The 14524-nt window shown below is 60.0% G+C and overlaps 1 protein-coding gene across 1 annotated transcript in view; it reads right to left on the bottom strand.

Moving 5' to 3' along the window:
* PLXNA1 (plexin A1) overlaps positions 1-6635 on the bottom strand; it is a 130939-nt gene extending 124304 nt beyond the window's left edge. Inside the window, exon 1 of the mRNA XM_088528181.1 lies at positions 6551-6635. The gene's annotated coding sequence lies outside the window, so the exon portion shown is untranslated. The remainder of the gene's footprint in view (positions 1-6550) is intronic.
* Between the last annotated feature and the right edge of the window lie 7889 nt (positions 6636-14524).

The raw sequence follows: 14524 nt of genomic DNA, 5'->3' as shown, positions 1-14524 counted from the left end.
GGAGCCTCCACAGCCTCTTTGGGCAGCCTGTGCCAGGGCTCTGGTACCCTCACAGCGAAGAAGTTCTTCCTCACATGGAGATGGAGCTTCCAGTATTTTAATTTGTGCCCATTAGCCCTTGTCCTGTCACTGGCCACCACCAAGAAGAGTTTGGCCTCATCCTCCCTACATTCACCCCTCAGGTACTTGTACCCCCCCTCAATCTCCTCCAGGCTAAACAGGCTCAGCTCGCTCAGTCTTTCCTCATATGACAGAGGCTCCAGTCCCTCAATCCCATAAAATAGGAGCCGGTGCCGATGCACGCGGGGCTGCGGGGGCTCTGGGCGCTCGCCGACATGCGCAGGCTCCGCTTCGGAAGCGCCGCTGATCCCCCCGCCTGCCTCGCTGCGGCTCTCCTCCCCCATTTCTTCCCAATGACATCAGCCTGAAAAACAGGTTCTTGACTCCTGAAGAGCTCATCGCGCAGCTCCCCGTCCTGCCGAAGAGGGGAGAGCCCCGCGGAGCATCGAGGGGCAGGACCCCGCGACAGGCGGCTGCGGGTGACGCTGCGTGGCAGCACCTCGAGGAACAAAAATGACTGAGGAGGCGACGGGGGCGGAGGCAGCGTGACACTGCCGCACGGGAGAAGGAATTTTTAACCTTTTTTTGGAGGTCTCGGTGGCTCCAAGCCTCCCAGCTACCAATTCTCATCTCACCGAGGGAATTGTGCTCTCCTCTCCGCAGCAGGAATCATCCCTGGTCTTCCCTCCTGCTCTTGCCACCAGCTCTGGCAAGGCTCTCCAGGCAGTTTAGCCTCGCAGCATGTCCAGGAACTACTATCCCGGTTTTCCAAACGAGAGAGGGGCAGCCAATTAGTCCAGGATGAATCCCTGCAAAATCCAAAGTCCCCCACGCTCCTACCCCAGCTCAGGGACAGGGCAGCTCAATGCACTCATTGAGAAAGGCCAAAAACACGGCCCAGCTCTGGGCTCTGCTGCTTCCCGGGACGGGCAGCAAGGCCAAAGCAAGGAGGCAGGTCCAAAGGCCACCCCAGCAGAGCCCCCACAGGGCAGCAAAGCCGGATTCTGACTAACAGGCAAAATTATTCTGCAAAGTGTCCCCCGTGCACCAGACGAGCTCTATGACTATTTTTAAATTCCTTCTAAAATATTTTTGGGGCTTCCTTTTCCCCTGTTGAAGCTAACAGTCTGCACAGGAAGACCGAACAACGGCCTGTGTATAAAGCGCTGCTGAATGCACAAAGCAAACAACTTATTGCCATTATAATTACCTTAGATGTTATCTGCAGCTCTAACAGGGTCGGTGTTCGCAGGAGGAAATGTGGCTTTCGCATTTCACGGAGTCATCTGAAACGCGAGATAATCTGAGCGCAGGGATCCGCGGGCTGCTCCGCACGGGAAGCTCCCTCCCTCCCGAAACGCAGGCACCGAGCGTGGCCGGGGATTCGGTTCTGCAAGAGCCTGAGTATTTTGACACACAAGCGGTTGCTTAACTAAGCACATAAGGCAGAGGGACTCTCAGAGCTTCTACAATTACACAAACGCTTCAAGATTTGCCTGGACGGGGGCCAGAGGCCCCACTTCGCAGAGGATCAGGCCCCGGATACAATCCAGGGAAAAAAGCACAAGGGATAGAGAGACGCTGGAGTCGGTTCAGACGGCGAGGATCTGGGCTGACTTCCTGTCAATGGTATGAAAACAACCTCTCTCCTAACCCCTCGTACGCTGGACTGCAGCTCCGCTTCGCTGAACTCTTAAGAAAACATGAATCACTCAACATTTATCAGTTCAAAACACTCGTGCAATTAACAAGATTTTTTTTTTCCCCTCCAGTATAATTATATACATTTTAATGCAATTACCACCCCTGTATTTTGTACATTAAACAGTAGGCAACCAAAGGAAGAGAGAGACTTTTATTTTTCTTGGCTGAGCATTTCTGGAAATAATAGTATACTGCAAAAACAGCTTTGGTAGAAAGGTTTATCTCTACAAGAGAAAGTGGGAGGCGGGGAGGACATGGAAAATGGAGAGGGGGAAGGAGAAAACTCCTGAGCAGAAAGCAAAATAGCAAAGTGCACCCCGCGGTTCCCAGCACTACGCGTGTCACTGGGCACAGCCCCACGTGGGAAGCGACCTCGGCACCACGGGCAGCCCCTGGCCGCAGCCCCGGCGCCCCTCTGCACCCCGAGGAAAGGAAAACCCAATCAAGCAAATGGTCGGCGGGCAGCGGGCCCCAAAGCCGGGTCATTAGCCAGATTAAAGTTCCCGAGCTCCGGCCGGCAGCACGGAGAGCGAAGCGCGGTTAAACTGCCCAAATTGGATTAGGGCTGCTGCTCGCTCCGCGTGCCAAGTCGGCCGGCGGATGGCGGGATGCGCGGGGCAGCGCGGCGCCCGGGGAGCATCGGCACGCGGGGGCGCAGGGGACCGTCCCCGCGGCGCTCTCGTCCATGGCCCTTTCTCCAGCCCAAGCCCTCGCAACGCTCAGCTCAAGCAGCGGAGGAGAGAGCAGGACGCGGCAGGGAGCTGCCCCACTCGGGGCACGCGTGGCAGCCCCACGGAGGCTTCGGAGGAGAAAGGGGCAGAAGCGCTTGCGTTTGAGGGCAAGTCTGGCCACAGAGTTTGTGCCACAGACTCCAACATCTCGGCACACAGGCAGCGAGGAGGCGCGCCAAGCCTGGCCCAAAGGGAAAACAGACTCGTGCGGGTTTAATTCGGGTGTTAAACGGTGACTTCCACCTGGGAAACGGCTGGAGGCAGCCGTAGGAGCGGGATGCTCCCAAGAGCTCCCAAAGCGCCGGGGTTCCTGGAGGCGCTCCGAGCGGCGTTCTGGCCACGCAGTGCACCAAGGGCAGGGCAGACGAGCCACGGCTGCCCCTGCCTGGCACCGCAGCCGCCGGGATGGTTGTTGGCTCCAGGTTCCTCCTCCACGACGCCCTCGCTGCCGTGTTCACACGTGCCACCGCGCCGCGCCAGAACCGAGGCAAGAACAGGCTGGGGTCGAGTGCCAGAGACGGCGTCAAAACACACCAGCGTTTCCCCTAGGGATCATATCTGAGTGGCATTTTGTTTTATAGTATCACCCAGAACATCTTATAGCTACAGAAGGAGCAACCAGGCACTCCTGCTGCTCCTGACTTCCCATGGAGTCACACAGCGTCTTGCATGGAAAAAGGGCCCCTGCCCAACGCCAGGACGGAGCGGGAATCCGGGGCCATGGTGAACTGAACGCGGATTCCTTGGCTTTCCCAGCCCAGCCTTAGCCCCGGGGCCTTCCTCCACACGCACGGCACACCCCGAGGTGGCTGAGCAGCCAAAAACCAGGCAAAAACCAGCCAGGAGCATTTGAACACTTCTGCAGAGCGCGGAAATGACTCAATGTAGAGCAAACACCAGTGCATCCCAGCGCGGCACTTGCATGTCCTACTAGCCCAGGCCCCAGGCCGGGGCAAAGCTCAGCTTTCAAGGAGGGTCGACTGCCTGCAGCACCAAACACCCCGCGTGGACACAGAATAAAGGCACCGGGGACACGGCCAAGGTCTGCTCCGCTCCCCCGGCTTTGCAGCGAGCCCCACGGCACAAGCGCTGCAGCCGCGGGCTCCTCGGCTCGGGAACGCGCAGCTGGGGGCCGAGCCAAGCGCTCGCCGGGGGGTATCGCTCCAGCCGGGAGCGAGTTGGGCAGCGAGGAACGCTGTCAGGATTCAGAGCCCGGAGAATAAACACCGGCAAGTTCCCTTCGCTAGCACCGATGCCAGGGCCAGTTTCACCTCGCAAAATGGATGTGCAACACGCAGCAACATCACTGCCCGGCCCGGCGCTTGCATTCCGGGAACAGCTCGGCACGGAGCACGGAGCAGGGAGCGCTGCCGTGCCGTTCCCGCAGCCCATCCGCGCTGCAGCCGCCGGCACTCGGCTCGCGGCTCCCAGGGCCCTCTGCCTCCGACAGGAAAAGCGCTTTGTTTCCCGGATAGCGGCGCGGGGCCGTTTTCCGTGGCTACGTGCGCGGCCCAAACGCGCACAAAGGTCGACTCCCGTGTCCGAGCGCAAATCTCTCGGATCTGTGGAAAAAGGCCAAAAGGGTGGACTTCAGGCCTTCCCCATCCTCACCCCCAAAGAGCTCCAGCTGCGCGCGATCTCTCTCCGGCACTGCCATTGCAGCACTAATAAAATAAATAAATGCCATGAAAACTGATGCTCCGAGTGCCAGGCGCAGCGCAGAAAGCCCAGGCGCCAAATGGTGCCAGTCCCAAGCGGCCCCCAGCTGCCGATTCCCTGCCACTCCATCAGGGAAGGACATCCATCCCCGCACACGTCCACCCCGCTTAATCCGAGCGGACAGCTTCTCCCTCGGGGCCGGCACAGGCTTCCCGAGGCACACAGGGATCGGGCCGGGAAGCGCGGGGTCCCCGTCCCTCCCCGGCTGCATTTCGCCCTGCCGCACACTCCTATTCTGCGTTTAAACTTCCCCACCGCCCACGCAGCCCCGTATTGTCTCGCTGCTGCCAGCGCTATAATTTACTAATATCAGAAGCCTGGGACTAGGCAAACAGGGAAGCAAAAACCTTCCCTCTCCGTAAGCACTTAAGACGTTATCCGCACATCGTCCCGGAGGCTTCAGCCCCCGGCACTTCCCCAGCTCCTCGGCTTCCACCGCGGTTGCTCCCGGTGTCTTGAGACAGATACAGCGAGTCGCTCATTTTACCCACTGCCTATATACAAAAGACCCTGAGATTGTTCAGGAAGCAATTAGCCGCTGCTCAGAGGAAAATGGTGTTTTCAAATGGATAACCTTTGATGTAGTCAATAGCCTTGTCTCCCCTTTCCTTTTTTTTTTTTCTCCTCCTCCTTGTAGCTTCTCACAAAAGAAAAAAAAAATCAAGCAAAAAGGCTAATAATTCGCTCCCATACGGACCGCGCTCTGCCAGAAGGGTTTTATCTCAAGCCCGAGGAAAAGGCAGCTTTAGCAACGCAGCTCGTGCCCCCAACTTTTCTCCCCTCCGTGTCCCAGAGCATAGGAGGAGCATCATGAATATTCATCCACGTTAGTAGCAGGTTCTGCTTTTGTTTTGTCCTCCCCAAAGCACGGGGAAGGGGGGGCTAACAAGTGAGGTTAATGCCTGTCTTTTCTTTCTCATCCATCTCCTCTTTAACCAGTGACCTTCATGTTAAGCCCTGTTTACACACCAGCCCCCTCCCGGGCTCCCCCACACACGAGCACTTCACCAGGGGCAGGAGGAAGAATTTCTCCGCAAGGAGGACAAGGGAAAAGAAGGGATTTCGGGATTTATTTCAGCATGCCACAGAGATTTGGCAAATCCCCCTCCGCTCGCCCGCTGGAGCCGCCCGTGTGTGTTCGCAGGCATCGGCAGGGCGGATATATGAAAGGGAAACATAAAAGGTGCAGAAAGGCGGCTTTTCTCGGTACCTTTAACGCTAACGCTCTAGGAACGGGACGCACTCCGGCACGCAGCCCTGGGGACAGGTATCGCATCCTCCCGTGCTCGGCACCGCGCTGCCGAGCACCGCTTCTCCCCACCAAACTGCAAGGCGATCGCGGCACAGGCAGGTTACAAGGCGAGTGACAGTCTCCAAGGGAAGGCTTCCCGGCCGAACGTGACTCAGGCCACCAGCATCCCCGCGCGATCGCTGCTCCGGCGGCGGCGGGCGAAGCCGGAGCGCGGGGGCTCCGCGGGATTCGGAAGGAGCCCGAACCGGGGCGTCCTGCACCGCCGAGCGCGAGGATGCCAGGCGGCGAGAACGGGAGCTTGCAACAGCGGAGATGCGAGGCTACAGGATGCGAGCTCGCAGGGCTGCAGGGATGCGAAGCCACAAGAATGCAAGCTCGCGAAGAGGCAGGGACGTGAGGCTGCGAGCTCGCAAAGCTGCAGGGACACGAGGCTACAAGGCGGCGAGCTCGCAAAGCGGCAGGGACGCGAGGATATGAGCTCGCAAAGAGGCAAGGATGTGAGGATATGAGCTCGCAAAGCGGCAGGGACGCGAGGCTACGAGCTCACAGAGCTGTAGAGACGTGAGGATATGAGGACGCGAGCTTGCAAAGCGGCGGGGATGTGAGGCTGCGGGCTCGCAAAGCGGCGGGGACGCGGGGCTGCGGGGCTGCGGGCTCGGGAGCCGGCGGAGCGGGAGGCAGGAACGCGGCGGGGCTGCGGGGGCAGCGGGGCCCCGTCCCGGCGGCGCGGGGGGCGCAAACCCCGCGGCGCCCCACGGCCGCTCCGCCCGAACCGCCGGCGCTGCCCCGGCCGCAGGAGCCCCCGACGGCGCCGTGCGGAGCGGGGCGAGCCCGGGGGCTTCCCCGCCTCCCCGCCCGGAGCGCAATGCGGGCTCGGCCCGGCCCGGCCCGGCCCAGCCCGGCGGCGCCCTGCCCGGGCAAGCCCCGCTCCGCCGCGGGTTTTGTCCTACTCCAAATATTTCATATTTTCGCCTGCTTTAAGGAGGGCGAGGGGACAAGGCGCTCGCAGCCCGCCACCCCCCCCCGCCCCGCGGCGCACAAAAGCGCCGCGCCCGCGGAGCGAACTTGCCGCGCGGTTACTCACGCCTTGGATCGCCGCAGCCGTGCCAGCCATAGCTGCATTCCGCACCGCGCCGCGCGCCGGCCCCCTCCTCCTCCTCCTCTCCTCCGTGTCCTCTTCGTCGCCTTCCTCCTCCTCCTCCGCCTCTTCTTCCTCCCCGCCCTGCCCCCCTCGCCGCCGCCCGGAGCTCCGCGCCCGCCTCGCTCGCGCCGCCGCCGCTGCCCCGCATGAATGGGACGGCGGCGCGGGGCCCCGACGGAACGCCCGCCGCGCGCGCGCCCGCGCCCGCCCCCGCCCCGCCGCGCGCGCCCCCGCCCCGCCGCGCGCGCGCCCCCGCCGCCCGCGCACGCGCACAGGCGGGGCGGGAGGGAGGGAGGGCTGAGGGCGGCGCCCGCGCGCGCCTCCAGGGGGCGCCGCGGCTGCGGGGAGAGGGAGCGGGGAGAGGGCGGGAATGCAGGGAGGAGAGGGCGGGAATGCAGGGAGCTGCCCGCCCTCTCCCTCCTCTTAAAAGGGCGATGAGCGGAGGGAGAAGGTTCCGTTTAAAAGCGGTCACGGCGCGGCTGGGGTGGTGCCGTCCCGCTCGGTAAATCGCGGCAGCCGCGAGGTGCCCCCCGCCATGGCGCTGCCGCCCGCCTCAGCCCCCACAGCGCTGGGGGCACCACGCCACAGCCCTGAGCAGTGATGCCCGGGTGTGGAGGGGGCCAAGGGAGCACGGTCCTGTGAAACACGGTGGGGAAACACCCCTGAAAGCGGCTGTGGGGACAAGAGAACAGGTTTGGGGTGAAACATCGCCTGGCAGCTCCCTACGGAGCCACCCGGTGCGGCCAGCGCTGCTGGCCCTGCAGCCGTTTGGTCCCTGATGCTACTTCAGGTCCCCCCGCCATTTTGAGTTGCGACGCCCCGATGCTACCTCAGGCCTCACCGCCATTTTGGGTCCTGTTGCTTCATGGGGCTCCATAGCCGTTTTGGGTCACCAGGCTGCTTCAGCCCCTGCCCTGGGCCACGGCCTCATGCCCAGGCTTCACAGCGGCCCAGCCACCCTCCTGTGAGGATGGACAAACAGCCAGACCGGGGTCCTGGCCCCCTGTCACCAGGGGATGGGGCAGCTGGGAGGCGGTAGAAACCCCCGTGTCCTGCAGTGGTGCAGGGGGCCGCCTCCCTCCTGCCACCTCCATCCTGCAGGTAGAAGCAGGACTTTGCTTTCCAGAGCTGTCAGTTCAGCATCTTTCCACTGGCACCGCGACTGTTGCAGTTAAAATAAAATTACAAAAAGGAGAAATAATAACATCCATAAAAAAGATTAATTGGTGGTCTGAGTTGATTTTTTTGTCTTTTTAAAACACACTCTGTGCCAGCCACTTTTATCAGTTTCGGTTTTCCCCGCTTTATGTTTTCTCCTTTCCTTTTCCCTCTTACCGAGCCTGGAAAACACTTTCCTTCCTGCACGGCAGCGGTGCCTCCTCTTCCCCCCATTCCTGCCCTCCTGGAGACCTGCCCGCCTCCCTCCCAGCCGCTTCGCACCAGCATCGGCTCCGGCGGCAGGGACAGGGTCCAGTAGGGCTTTCTAGTCCTGCGGAGCTGCGATACTGTCCTCTGCTGCTCTGTCATCTCTTAGATGGGAAGTGACCTTTTTAAAGACAAATAAAAATAAATTACATGTACAGGACTACACCCTCACTGAGTTCATCGGCCGTGTTTGGGATATAAACAGAGCTGCTCTGTGCAGCTCGCGGCTGCTCGCGCCTCTCCAGGCGCCCGGCTGGGTCGCTGAAGCCTGAGGGGCCGCGCGGGGGATTTCTGCATGGGCCAAGGCCACGAGTTGCCAGCCACACTCATGACCTTGCACAGGGGGCAGATTGCAGGGCACCGGGCACCGAAACGATGACTGCAGATGGTTTGTGGCTCAGCCACTGCCATCAAGGCGCCGGAGCCACCTCACCGCGACTGCAGTGCCCTAACGGGCGCTCGCCGCGCGCAGACACGCTCATGTGGACCTCTGCCACAGCACCTGAGCACGCGTGCTTGCCTCCACACGCACCGATAGATAAGAGCCGGTTCGCTGCTTACTGCTCCGGTTAAAGGGAATAACTAATGCGTGAAGCCATGGAGACCGGGAAGCCTCCTTCAGCAGGGACGGCACGGAGCCTGCTGCTGGCTTTTGGGAGGGAGCAGGGAAGGAAAGGCAGAGGTCACTGGAAGCCCCTGGTGATCCTCAAACAGTCAGAATGGAGAAGAGAGGGGTCCTAGGAGGCTCCAGCAGGGCTAGGAGGAGGCGATGGAGTGGAAAGCAGGTGACTCAGATGAGCATCATCGCAAAGGTGCTCGTTACACCCTGCCCTCAGCTGTTAGGGCATCAGCACTGCTTGTGCCAGAGAGTGGCCTTGCTCAAACCCGTGCTAAAGCACCGACAACATCGCTGTTGCTCAGACAGCAGGTCCCCACTCACCTAAATATGGTCTTTTTCCTTGGGTTTGGTCTTCCCTCATTTATCCTCCTGCCCTAACTTTGTCATCATCAGCCTTGTGGAGCCTGGCAGAAACTGGGAATTGCCATGTTCCCATTGAGATACCATCGCTGCCTGCCTTTCTCCCACCTCCTATTTGTGCTCAGACACACACATGGGACCCAGACTTAAAAGCTTTCGAGACAGAGGAGAAAGGAACAAATCAGCTCACTCTGACTGCAGGGAAGCGGCTGGGGTTTGGATCGCTTCCTCCACAGAGAAAGGAACAGTTCTCTTTTTTTTATTATTTCTTTTTTTTCCTCCAGGAGACTAAATTTAGTGAATTCCTTTCACATTAAAAACTTGTCAGGTATTCACATCCAAAGAGGCTGCCACTTGGGTCTCTCGGGGGAGTTACTAAGACAGTGAAACCTCTTAAACGTACAGAGAAAGAAAAGATATTCAAGCAATCTCCCACTGCCGTTCTGAAACCTGCTCTCAGGAGCGCTCCACGGGCACCTTGGGCTCCTGGCTACTATCTCCTGCTGCAGGCGCACGGGGAGACGCGGTGAATTATCCCTCTCCTTGGAAGCGCTCTGTGCGTGGGACAGGATCCCCTGGTGCAGCAGGCACGGGCCATGGCTCTGAGATCCACATGAGCCGGCTCCCTGTTCCTGCCCTGCTCGGCACCCGTGGGGAGGAAGTCGGAACCATTTCTTCTTGCTGAAGGAGGGAGTGATGGATTGTCAAACGGTGACAAGCAAAGCTGAGGTGGCGGCGCTAGGAAAAGCGCCCAGGCATCCTGGTTTCCCCTCAAACCAGTTGGCAGCCCCCTCCTGAATCCTCCCAGGAGGGTCTGCCCTACGGAAAGAGGAATAAAAAAAGGCTGTGAGAAAAAACCAAGCAGCTCCCGCAGCAGGAGTCAGGGTGGGGTTTGGATGGCAGGGAATTCTCCTGAGCTCACATGAGGCGGGAGGGAGCCTCGGCCTCGCAGCAGCCTGCAAAGCTCTCCTGCTCTGCAGCGCCGCATCCCACCCGGCAGCGCCTCATCCCACCCCATGTCCAGGGAGCAGGAAGGCTCAGAGCAAGGGGACCCACTCAAGTGGCTTCTCTCAGGATCCGGGCCCCTCATCCCTACAGAGGGGCCCTCACTAACCCGGAAAGCCCGGCCATTTTGTCCTGCCTCTGATGCAGCCTTGATTGCTCTGTCTTCCCCTTTCCTTGCGCATCCTCATCCCTGTTTAACCGGCAATCCCCCGAGGACCAACAGACTCAGCCGTGCTCCCACATGCCCTGGAGGCGGCTGGCGCGAGCGGCACCTCAAAGCACTCGGAATTTCCAAGCTCCACAGGGTGCTGGGAGGGAGGGTTGGAAGCAGAAGATGAGTCCGTTCTCAGCTGGACCGAAACCGCAGAGGTTACGAGTTCGGCTGACGCGTTCTCATTATGCTGGAAGCTTGTGGCTGACTCTGCACTTCTTACACAGAACTTTGACCAAAATTACATTTAGAGACAATCTGTTCTCGGTGTGTCGGGTGCACTTTCCTATGTTACCGAAGACACCGAGGGGCAGTTTGTTCTCTAAAAGCAGCCTGACAACGACTTTGTAAAAAGAAAATAATTGAGAGGGGATTAGATCGCGGAAGAGAGCCAGAATAGATGAGGAAGCTGTTCCGCTCAGCTCACTGGGTTAACCCAGTCCAACAGAGTTCAGAGGGACTAAAAATAGGCGTCTAAATTCATGATTTTCAAATATTTTAATTTGACTGCTAAAAATTTCCCCTTGGGAATGCAGATTCCCGAATGGTGCATACAGGTCTTCACACACAAGGCATCTCCCTGGGTATGTCCCATGGACCATCCAAACATGGATCCCCTAGAATGTGCAGCCGCAGGTTTAACCTCTCTGCTCTAAACAGCGGTGAGCACAGAAGGGATAAATTTAATGACCTCATCCCTGAGGCCTTTTCCTTTGCAAAATCTGACTTGCCCAGAGAACAGCCTGGAACAAATATTTGGGCTTTGGGGACATTCACACCCATACTCTGCAGCTTGGCTCCATCCACCACATCTCAAGGCATCTGCGGGAGGAGGAGAGGCTCCACGATTGACGAGTCCTGCACAAATGTCGGGGATGGGTGTTTTTTCCTCCTCCTGTCCTCATCGACATCTCTACTAATAATGGAGCAGGGAATGGAAAGCCTGGGCAGACAGGCCGGGAGCAGCGCGGTGTCCAAACAGAGGGTTTGTCAAAGTTTTCCAGGAGGCGTCAGCAGCTCTTTAAGCTCCTTGACAGCCGGGATAACAAAATGTGTCTGCAGAGCTCTGGGGACCCGGAGGGAAATTAAAATGGGTAATGAATAGAGCCATTTTTCAGGGGCTTGCAGCTGCAAACGCGAGCAGGGCCAGCAGGCAAAAGGCACCGAAGAGGCACACGCGGAGGGGACCGCGGGGTGGCAGGGGGCTGTCACCAGGCAGGCACGTGCTCCTCCCTCTCCCGGGATAGGGAAGGCGCTTTCCTGCCTGCCGGGGTGACGTTTATCCCACGCCTGCTGCTGCGGATGCCCTCTGGATCGGCAGGTGCCCGCCGATGGAGCGGCCCTTCCTAAACGCCTGCTGTGCTCATGGTCCTTGAAATGGGGAGTTTGCTATTAGAGGCCTCGGTGGGCGGGCAGCGCTGCTGTTAATTACAGCAACGAGCTCCCCGCGCCGCGCTGGGGAGCCGGGGGGTTGCGAAGCAAAGCGGGATGCGGAGCAAAGCGGGATGCGGCGCCGCAGGGAGGGCCATAAGGAGAAGGAGAGGCCGGAGAGCGCCCGATGCCGGTGGCTGCATGGGCTGGCAGCCGAGACGAGCTCCCTCCTCAGGGCAGGGAGGTGGGACGGCTGCTCCTGCTGCATTTCTGGAAAGTGCTCTGTGGATTCCAGGAGGATCCGCCAGGTCCATAGCGGCAGGTTTGGGAGTTAGCGCCAACCGATGGGGCCCGGGGAAGGACCAGCACCCCCCTGCAGATGGGGTGCACCCCTCAAAGCTGCTCGCTCTGCTCCTCAAAAACCCATTCCCAGCTGCCGGGAGGCCTGGCCGTGCCGGCGCCGCTTCATCCGCCGGCTGACAAGCCGCACACGCAGGAGCTGTCCCCACGCTGCCTCCCGGTGCAGCGGGGAGCCCTCCGGCCATACCTGCATGGGCTGAGCCCTCCTCCCTGCTCACCCATCCCGTAGCCCGTGACTCAGAGCGGCGCTTAATTAGCAGGAAGGCTGATGTAGACACCTGTCAGCTCCTCGGAGACAACCCGCGTTTCACGTTAGCTGCCCTGGGGCTGTTCGGCAAGAGCAGCTCTCTCTCCGTATTGATATTCCTTCATCTCAGCCTATTTTCCAAGCCGTCAAGCTGCCATCTCAACCCTCCCAGGCCCAGCAGCGCCAGGGAGAGCGGCCTCGTGTCCGTCAGCTCCTGGACTCCGACCCCACCTTTGCGGCGGCTCTTGAGCGCTGGAGCCACTTTGTGCTTCTGCCCAGCAGCCTGAGGGCTTGCTGCTAAGTAAATCAGACATCCCTTGATGAATCAAACCCAGGCTTCCCTGCACAGCGGGAACCAAAAGCAGACAGGCCTGACTGCAAGTCGGGGCAACTTTGAAGGTAGGAGAGGAAGTCACTTCCCAGCTCTGCAGAGACTCTGCACACACAGACCTCCGTCACCCGCCGAAGCCCACGGACCTGCCTGCAGCTTCCAGAAGGGCACAGCGTCCTCAGAAGCACGTTTAATGTTGGCACATCAGGGCTACATGTCCCAGCTTCTGCGGTAATTTACCTTCGGTGGGCAGAGTGTCACAATACGTCTTGCAGAGATAGCAGAATGTGGGACAGTTTGACCAAGTTTTAGGAGAGACCCGTGTTAATTGCACCATTCGCTGACTGAAACTAGGGAGGTTTGAGGAGTGCGGTAAAGTCACGGCTCCCTGCTCCGTCCGGGGCCCTCGGGAGGCTGGAATCAGGCCCCCATCCCTCCGTTCCCTGGCTCCGGAGGTGCTCAGGGACACACCACGCTCTTCATGCCCACCCTCCATTCCCCTGATGCTGCAGAGCTTTTCCTTCCCACCTGCCCTACTTCTTCCCTTGCTGGATCCAGCTACAGAGCCTGTTTACGGAGCAGATTCACCTTCAGGAGGAGATGTGCAATTTCCTTCTTCCCAAGGGCTTCCTGGTCCTCACCAAGTGTCAGGCAGAGCAGTGCTGTGGTCTGCGGGCAAGACGTGCTCGCAGTGGACACAGAGATGGTCACATTCCCCATCCATGGGGAGAAGAGACACAGTGACTCCAGCAAGACCAGGAGATGCACCAGCAGGACCCAGGCCCTTCTTCACCCTATTGCCCTTTTCCAGAGGTGCTTTACACCAGGAAATGTACGTCCTTGGATCATGGGACTGCATGTCCACAGCTGCTGTAGCTGCCTCTAATTCAGGGCATCTTCTGGCGCTTCTCCAGGACTGGCTGTTTCCCGTAGGATTCAAGTCAGTGGGAGGATCAGCACCAAACCCCTTGGCCATTCGGAAACGCGTCTCGGTCACATGGGACAGGTGGGTGGCATGAGACACCAAGGAGTCCCTCTGCTTTCTCCAGTGCCCATGTAAAATTAAAACAGACAAGGAAGAAGCTGCTGTAAATAATGCATCCGCGGCGCACTACCCGCCTTGCGAAGCACACAGCCATTCTCTGGTCTTATTTAAAGAAACCCAGCCCTGGCGGCATCATTAAAAATGTATCCTGGGCTCCGCTTCAGCCCGTACACGCTCGCCACTGGGGCGCAGGTGGCTTGGTGGCTCTTGTCACGCCTCCCCCTCTCAGCTGCTCCGAGGTGGCCTCACACCGGTCTGAGCGAGGCCTTTGGGTCACATGAAAAATTCACACACGTGGCACCGCGCGGCCCCAGCCCTCTGCTCCCGGCTCCTCTCTTGCACCTGGGGCAGCAGCCGGGGCTGCTCCCTGCCGCTGCATGCGGCGCTGCATCCTCCCAGCTAAACGATGTCAACGTTTGAGCGCCAGGATGCTCAAAAGCACAAATGCCACCGTTGCCCACGCCGGCCGCCAGCGCACGCGGCTGCACGGAGGCGCGGGGGCTTGGGCAGCACACAGAGCAGCGCTCCGGGCACGGCGCTCCCGGCCGCTCCACGCCGTGGATGAGGAGCTTTGGACGAGGAGCTTTGCTGTCCACGCCAGGCCGGGAACACCAGGCAGCCCTGGCACAGGCTGCTCCCCTCGCTTCCTGCGCCTCCTCCTGTGGGCTCCTTCCTCCCTGCACATTCCCTGGCTCGTGGGCTGCTGTGTTCGCGGCCTCCTCGCAGGGAGCCGGGCCCGAAGGCAGCCTGGTTCCCTGCAGCACCTTCCTGCGGAGGAGCCCGGCCCTTGGGACAGTGCAGGCCACAGCGCCGCCGTCGCTCTCCGTTTGCCTTGCAGAGCTGCCCGGGCAGGCACCGGGAGGGAACTGAGTTCACCCCGGGCTGTCTGCAAAGGGCGAGGAGGGGAGATGGCGCAGGGCGAGCGGAGCAGACCGAGGGCTCC

This window comes from Tinamus guttatus, unplaced genomic scaffold (genome assembly GCF_059628265.1).
Source record: "Tinamus guttatus ecotype Peru unplaced genomic scaffold, ASM5962826v1 Tinamus_guttatus_pri_ptg000307l, whole genome shotgun sequence".
In the NCBI taxonomy this organism is placed as follows: Eukaryota; Metazoa; Chordata; class Aves; order Tinamiformes; family Tinamidae; genus Tinamus; species Tinamus guttatus.
This window is presented reverse-complemented; position numbering and strand designations above follow the sequence as displayed.